Below are 8,323 nucleotides of genomic sequence, written 5' to 3' on the forward strand. Positions count from 1 at the left end.
CAACAGTGTAGGAGGATTCCCTTTTCTCCACACCCTCTCCAGCATTTACTGTTCACAGATTTTTTGATGATTGCCACTCTAACAGGTGTGAGGTAATACTTCATTGTAGTTTTGATTTGTATTTCTCTAATAACTAGTGATGTTGAACATCTTTTCATGTGCTCTTGGCCATCTGTATGTCTTCTTTGGAGAGTACTGGGCATACATGTAAAAATCTGTAGATATACTGGAGGCCTAGAATGCAGTTATCTTGCTCCAGAAAGGATTTACTTTTAATCCTACTATAAGGCTAAAGATAGTAGCATTAAGGATCATTTTAATTTGTTTCTAGGAACTGAAATGATTTCAAGCTGTACTTCAGTTCCTCAGGGGGACTGTCTACTTGTGATTTACCCTCTCCCAGGATGTGGTCCTTTTATGGTCCCAACTCAAAGCAAGAGAGCTTTGTAAAGGAATTTCCCTTGGTAAAATCTGAACTCTGATTTTCCCCTTCACCGTTGGCTATCAATAGTACAGAGATCAGTTTTTCAGTAACTTCTTTCAAAATCAAGAGATGCTTGGGAAAAAGTGGTCCCAAATGTCTGGTTCACTTCTCTAGGTTTTTTTCTTCTCTTGGACCATGGTTTGGTCATTATTTACTGCTTCTGACGCTTTCAAGTAGAAGTTGTTTATACTTGTATAGCTTTCCTAGTATTTATTCATTGTTAAGAGGGTTAGTCTGAATTACAAAGGCCATCATTACTGGAGGAGAGGTCCAGGTTTTATAAATTTATACTTTATCTATAGCAGTTTTTCTCATCAGGAGTGCTACTAGTATTTGAGGTAAAAAATCTTCTGATGCATATATATTATGCATGAAGAATGTTTAATATCCCTGGGTCCTGGGCATTAATGCCAGTAACAATCCCTGCCCTCCCCTTCAAATCATTGAAAAAATGCAAAAGCATGAGAGGTTTATAAGGCACGCATTAAGTATAAGATCAATGGTAGCATTTGGGAATGTGAAATTTTGTGTCATATCCTTCTATTCCTCTTCATGGTAGACCTTTGCTTTGATTGACCCTTTAAAGGTATACAGGTCCTCTTAACTGAAAAAGGTCAGGTGAATAGTGGTTAGCTAAAATCAATTAAGTCAGTGATTAGGAGGGACCACAGACAGGCTGTAGGTAGTCCATGAACCCCTAAGATTATATCCAAAAGTTTGTGGAGGGAGGTTTTAGTCAACAAGATATTCTTTAGAGAAGTTAAGTGCCACCAGGGAGACAGTACCTATTTCACACATTAAGGAAAATAGCTTTAATTAAATTAGAACTTGGTTGAGATGACTCAATGAACAGAAACTTTCAGGGAGGAAGAGAAGGAATATGTAATTTTTGAGAGTTTAAACCCCTAAGGTGGGGGCAGATGTAATAGAGAACTACTACTTTGGGGTTGATGTCACCATTCATCTTTATTAGGATACTAGAAACTCTACTTGTATTTACATTAATCTCTTCTAAGGCTTTCTAAATTTCACTGACTGAAGTCACAGCAGAAGAATTAGGATGGGGTCACTAAAGAAAAAGGAGAGATAAATTTCGGAGTTAAGCAGGGAGTAAAATTCAACATGAGATAGGAGGGAAATAAGAAGATAGAATTTTTGTGCAAGGAATTAAGAATTCCATGGAGAACTAGACTATGAGCCCCAGGAAAGGGAAGGTTTCAATTCAACTAGAAAAAGACAAACACAGAGGGAGAACAATGAGAAAGACTGAATCAAAGAGAGTGGAACACTCTTACACAGGTACATATAAAGGATAAGTACAAGGTAAAGTAAGTAGGAATCTCTGGCAGCACTGGTCTAAAACATACTCATTTTTAAGTTATAGTACTCCTTTAATGAAGTATGAGCTGTCCAATGTACAGAGGGCACTTTCTAGTGTCCTCCCCCTAATACATCATCCTAGCCATTGCTAGAAAATTAAAGTCCTGATACAGGTGGTGGGATGAAAAGGATGGGACTTTTAGTTCTATCTGACAAGGTTTCTATAAAAGCAATTCATCTAAGGAAAAACAAAATATACTATCTATTCATCTTTTAAAGCACAGAAAATATGTTTACTTTCTAAAAGCTTAATTGACTTAAGAGCAAAAGGGGCCTGGGTTAATTTTAAAAAAGAATGAATACTAGTTAAGATTAGAACCCATATAATTATATATTTTATATATCAGTTATCTAATGGTTTGCTTTTTATTTTCCTGATTTATGTCAGGTGATGTAGGCTTAAAATAAATCTTTTTTTCATAGGCTTTTATAAGAACACTGAAAATGGGAGAAGAAGACATACCCAATTGCTGGAACAGGAGAGCCGCACTAGTGCCTGTGACAGGAAGACTATCATGCAGGGGAGTCTGGATCAGCTGTCTATCTCCTGCACCCAAGGAAAACAGCTTCTGCAGAATGGGCGGAAAACACACACACACACCACAAATGATTTCTTTTCAGACATTTTCTTAAGATAAAAAAATCCCTTTGAAGTTCACATTTAAACAGATGATGACCATATAAGATCCAATTAACAGATGCGAAGGGCAATAATGCAGCCCAAAACATTCAAGTTACTTTGTGTCCAAATGAATACGGTACAAGAAAATTCAGTAGTTGAAAGGTGAAAATTTAGTAATCATGAGATACACAAATCACTGATAATAATACTTAATTAAAAAATAGTAAAATGTTAAAGCTAACATTTATATGCCAGTTATATGTCAATAAAAGTGGAAAAACAAAAGAAATATAGTAATATGAACCATGCATGTAATTTAAAAATTTCTAGCAGCTACAATAAAAACGTTTTTAAAATTAAAAAATAAATAAAATAAAATCATGTCAACAAAATTCCCATCATAATAAAGGCTCATAAAACAACTTGGCTGCTTTAAAGTTTAGGTCCAATCGTGACCAAACTCACATTTCATATTATGCCCTTGTAGCAGAAATAGGAGAATGAGGGAGGAGAGTGCAGGAGGAAAAAAACCTTAAGAGTAACCAAAAGACACTAGGAAAGACAGGAGACAGCTAAAAAGGCAAAGGGCACGGAAAAAAGATGCCATTTTTACTATAAGTAACATCTCTATCAGACTGAGGATAAAAAACTGTAATTTTTAGAGGGCTGTCCTTTTCCTCAATATTATATAAGAATAAGCAAAATAAGTGATCAGCTAATCAATTTTAGGACTTAAGGAAAGGAGCCTTAACAAAAAAATGTTCCCTAGAAATATTAAGTCATAGCAACTGAAGTTCTCATTTTTCTACTTCAGAGACGAATATAAAAATTTCAGGACATACAGAAGATGAAAAACATGCCACTTTGAGAAAGTTTTATTTCAGTAGAAGAGTTTAATGTCCTCATGGGCTCAATCTATGACAAAATCCTTGGGAAATTTTAAGTATAGATTATATTTTCCAAAGAAGATCTGTGATTTTGGACAATGGTCAACATTATCATTACTAAAGGTAGCAAACTAAGATGAGAAAAAAAAGCCCTCCTCTTTTGAAGCTTAAATGCAAGCTATTCTACTAAAGATTACACACAACATACAAAATGGTTTTAGGACCACATATAATTGCTTTTATCCAGGGAAATGAAGAAATGAATTAATCTATCCAGAAGTAGTTATAATGTTACAAAGAATTATATTAAAAGTTTTCTTAATGTTACCTCCTAATTTTTATCACTGAAAAAATTTTTAAGTTAATAAAATGAGGCGTAACCATACAGAGGAATAATAAGAAAGGTACAAATAACACATTTGAAGTTCAACTTAAAAAAGTGTATTTCCAAGAAAGCGTAAGCTAGAGTTCAAGTTACACAGAATATGACTTCTAACTATGCTATGTGAAAGGTGAACCCTGTGTTAAAATTAACCCTATGACCTAAGAATAGAATCTTGAGTCTCTAGAAGGCAGACCATAGGGACAATGCTTAATTAACCTAAGATCTTCTTTAAAACGAAAGTATTTAAAGAATTCTTTTTTTCCTTTTCTTCATAAATTAAATTTACTGGAGGAGAGGAGAAGAGAAGCAGGCCCTCTTCATCTCCCTTTTTATTCTATTTACCTGAGACCCTCCAGCCGCTGGGACAAGACACGCACACAGGTTTGCAATAAGACTTTCCAAGGAGACATTCAGACTGTCCACATATACAGTATAGATCAAACCCAGGCAAGCCTGCAAAGAAAAGATGCATGTAGTTATTTCATGGAAAAAGCAAGCACTAAAAACAAATTGTTGTGACATCTGCTTCCAGGAAAATTTCTCTTTGAACCTAGTAGATTCTACAGTGACCATGGAATAAATTTTAAGCAGCAAATGTTATTAAGTTTATTAAATTTTCCTCCAGAACCAGAAGCTCTAAATGAGCTTTTGAGATGAGTTTATAAAAAGCAGAAATCCATAATTTGTAAAACAGGTGTTTGTGCTTAGATAACCACTAGCAAATTTGTAGGGCTTAAAACTGTTTCTGTCTCAACTTATTTTGCAGAACTCCAAATTTCAAGATAAAAACTTAGAAACTTTATCTTGTTTTGTGATTCTTATAAATTCAGAACATTTATTCTACAGAAAAACTTAACTTATGTGAATTATTACAAAGAATAGCAAAATAGAGACAAGATATGATTAATACTTTAAGCTCAGAAGAAGGTAGGTGGAAAAATGGAAGACAAAATGTAATCATATGAATCTCTCAGTTTATTAAAACTTATAACTAAAAAATTAGTGTCTGTTAGGAGTTAGCCACTGTCATTGAAATCTTGACACTAAGAATATATATAATCTCAACAATATGGAAAAGTTTTCCAGAAATTATGTATCAATTTCCCAAATCCTTGAGAAATTTTAAGGTATAGTTTATACCTTCCAAAGAAGATCTGTGACTCTGGACAATGGTCAACATTACTATTATTAAAGACAGCAACTGAAATAAGAAAAATAAGCCCTCTTCTTGCAAAGCTTAAATGTATTTATAACTAAAGTAAATTTTTTCTACATTTGCAAATTCTAACTATCTAAAAAAATAAAATATCTGGAAGTAAACAATATTTTAAAGCTATATGGATAGAGTATGATCACAACTATTTGAAATCACAAATACTTATCCTATTTCCTTGAATCTGGACTCCTAAAAAGAAGATCAATAAAAATACACTAAGTTGTTATATTACTAATGCATTTTAAATTTGATACAGGTAATCAAATGATTTCTTTAGGATTCATAAATTTTGGAGTCAGTAAAGATGGGACCTATTTTAAAACAAACACTACATCCTTAGAAGTTTAAATAGTCATATTAACTTACTCAGGTACTTATTTTATCCAACATGAAATACATTTCTTCTGTTCACAGTAATATTATTCTATTGATGAATTCCTAATCAATTTAAAGATATTTTAGATACAAAGAATTTGTTACCGTGGTTCACTCAAAATAGATTTATACAATAATACAAATCAATAATGACAACTATGAGTTCTTTACCCTAAAAATTTCTGGATAATCTAATCTGGATACCAACACCAGGCTTTTGGGAGCAAACACTTCTGCAGGCTGAATTAAACCAGACACTTCCACTTCACCTTCAATCTCATCTTTCTTTGTTCCCTAAAGAAAGAGACACTGTAATCAACAGACAGACAATTTCCTAGGTTTATAACTCACAAAATATAGACATATCACATACTTTCATGTAACTTACAAAATACAAAATTAATTACAAAATATAATTTACAAAACTCAAACTAAAAATAAACATACTTTGAGAGGATCTGAGAAGCAAGTAGGCAAAGAAATTATGAAACAGGGCATACTTATTTCATTTTTGAAAACTCCTTAAGCTCCAGATATATACCACTATTTTATTTGAGCATTTGGTTTCTGTGTGAGGTACCAGTAATCAAAGGTAAATAAGACACATTCATTAGTGACCCATACAAATACAAATGACACTCACTTAATGGAAATTCAGTTTTCAAGGAAAGAAAACATCTGTTTTAGAAGTAAGGCACTACTTTTCATTTTTGCTTTTTGGACTTCTCCCAATCTTTCAAACAAAAGCAATAATCATTTAGGATTATGTTGCAGAATACTCATTGCTCGTAGAAGTAAAGCCCAATCAGCTCTAAATTCTTTTTGCTCAGAAGCAACAATGTTGATTTTTTGAAAACAGAGGATATTTTTATACACAAAACTGAGTTTCAGAATGTACCTAGTGCCACTGAACTGTACACTTAAAAATGGTTGAAATGGTAAAGCTTATGTTATGCATATTTTAGCACAATTAAAATATCCAGAATTTTTTTTAAAACCCTAAATGTTCAGTGATTAAATACTGGTTAATAAAATAAACTTTGAAAAATATTATTCTCATTTATTAGTCAACAAATATTTCCTGTGCACCTATTGTTCCATAATACTATATGATGCTCTATAAAAGTTCCAAGTGAAAAGAAAAAAAAAACCAAGGTAGTAAAGTATTCAGATTTATTTCTATAAAATATTCTAAGATGCTAGGGCATTTTTCCTAGCTAGAATCCTCTTCTCTTTCTTTTCCATTAATTGAAGGTCCAGCTTAGGAATCATCTTCCTTCCTGAAGCCTTTCCTTTACTGATTTTTCTCCTACTATTAATTCTTAGCACAGTTCATCAACATATCACACATCTGCTCATACTTATCTCTCCAGCCAAACCTCTCTCCCAAATGCCACAAAATGCCATATCCAACTGCCTGCTTGACCTCTCCACTTAGATGACTAATAGGTATCTCAAACATGTCCAAAATACAGCTCCAATCTTTCTTCCCATACTCCACTCCTCCTGCAGTATCCCCTAGCTCAGTTAATGGAAATTCTACCCTCTCATTTAGCAAATCAAAAATCCTGATTCCCCCTCTCTTTCATAACCCGTATCCAAACTGTCAGCAGTGCTGATTTCTCACCACCTCCACTGCTACCACAGTACTGTGAGCCACTATCATCACTTGTCTGGGTTATTTTAACAGCTTCCTTTAGTCTCCTCTGTTCCTCTTTAGCCCCACTTTGCTTCTTTGCTGCTCCTCAAACATGCTGGGCATGCTCCCACATCAGGGTCTCAAGCACTTTGTTATTCCTTTGCCTGGAATAGATACAATAAATAATTCCCTCATCTCCCTTAGGTTTTCATTCTAGCAAACTTCTGTTCTGTTAAGCCTTTGTTGGCACCCTACTTGAAACTGCAATGCCCTAACACTCCCTATATCCCCTTCCTTAATAAAAATAAAATATATTTTATTTTTCTTCACGGCATGACAACATATTACCTATTTCACTTATCTTTGTTTTCTGGTTTGTTTATCTCCTCCACTAGAATGTGCTCCACAAAGACCAGGATTTCTGTTTTGTTCACTGGTAATTTCCCGGTTACTAAACCAAGAGCTGGCCACATAGTTGATACTTACTTAATATTTGTTCACTGCATTCATGCAGGAATGAATTTTCTTAGAATAGTTTTCTGGGTATTTTACCACGGGAAGCTTTTTCCCCCTACTTGTGGGGGCCAAGAACTGTATTTCTATCTCCTTTGGAGCCCGTATAGTTTCTATACAGTGAAATATAACCAAGTATTAGATGTCTATGGAATGCACATATCCAAAGGGAAATATCTGTTTACTTTTTATTATGTGTGATAAGATCCATATGCTCTTGAAAGATTTTCATTTGTTACAAAGCAAAAGCTAAAATTAGGTTGGGTGGTTCCTGGAATTCTTAGAAATAATAAAAATGTGATGAATATGAATTTACCAAAGATTTCCACACTTAATGAATCATATTCTTTACGGATTACTAACAAATTTTGTCCTTTCAGGACAAAAGAATGACTGAAATTCCTGAAAGAGATAAAGCTATCCACAATTTTATGAGATTGTGATAAATGCCCTAGAGTATCGTGAGAAGTCAGCTTGAGTAAGTGCATAACCATTTCATATAAATGACCATTAACCTGCATTAACCTAAACATAAAATAGAATGCATTGGTCATTTCTTAAAGCTATCCTTTTATTAAATATTCACTAACTGGAATAATTATTAACAAGAAAGAAAAAAGGTCCGATATAATGTTAATCAATATTAAATAAAAACAATTCCATTTTTCTTTTTTTTTTAATTTTAAAAAAATTTTTGTTCTTTTTTTCTTTATTTTATTTTTGGCTGCTTTGAGTCTTCATTGGTGTGTGCGGGGGCTACTCTTCATTATGGTGTGCGGGCTTCTCATTGCGGTGGCTTCCCTTGTTGCAGAGCATGGGCTC

General features: G+C 33.6%; 1 long non-coding RNA gene across 1 annotated transcript; it reads right to left on the bottom strand.

The window, feature by feature from the left end:
* Positions 1 to 2,254: 2,254 nt before the first annotated feature.
* On the bottom strand, positions 2,255 to 5,644 carry LOC112063115 (uncharacterized). Its single transcript, XR_002890917.3, has 3 exons — positions 5,521 to 5,644; positions 4,101 to 4,211; positions 2,255 to 2,433 (listed from the first exon to the last, which is right to left on the bottom strand). It is a non-coding gene; the product is annotated as an uncharacterized lncRNA (long non-coding RNA).
* Between the last annotated feature and the right edge of the window lie 2,679 nt (positions 5,645 to 8,323).

Source organism: Physeter macrocephalus, unplaced genomic scaffold (genome assembly GCF_002837175.3).
Source record: "Physeter macrocephalus isolate SW-GA unplaced genomic scaffold, ASM283717v5 random_3539, whole genome shotgun sequence".
Classification (NCBI taxonomy): Eukaryota; Metazoa; Chordata; class Mammalia; order Artiodactyla; family Physeteridae; genus Physeter; species Physeter macrocephalus.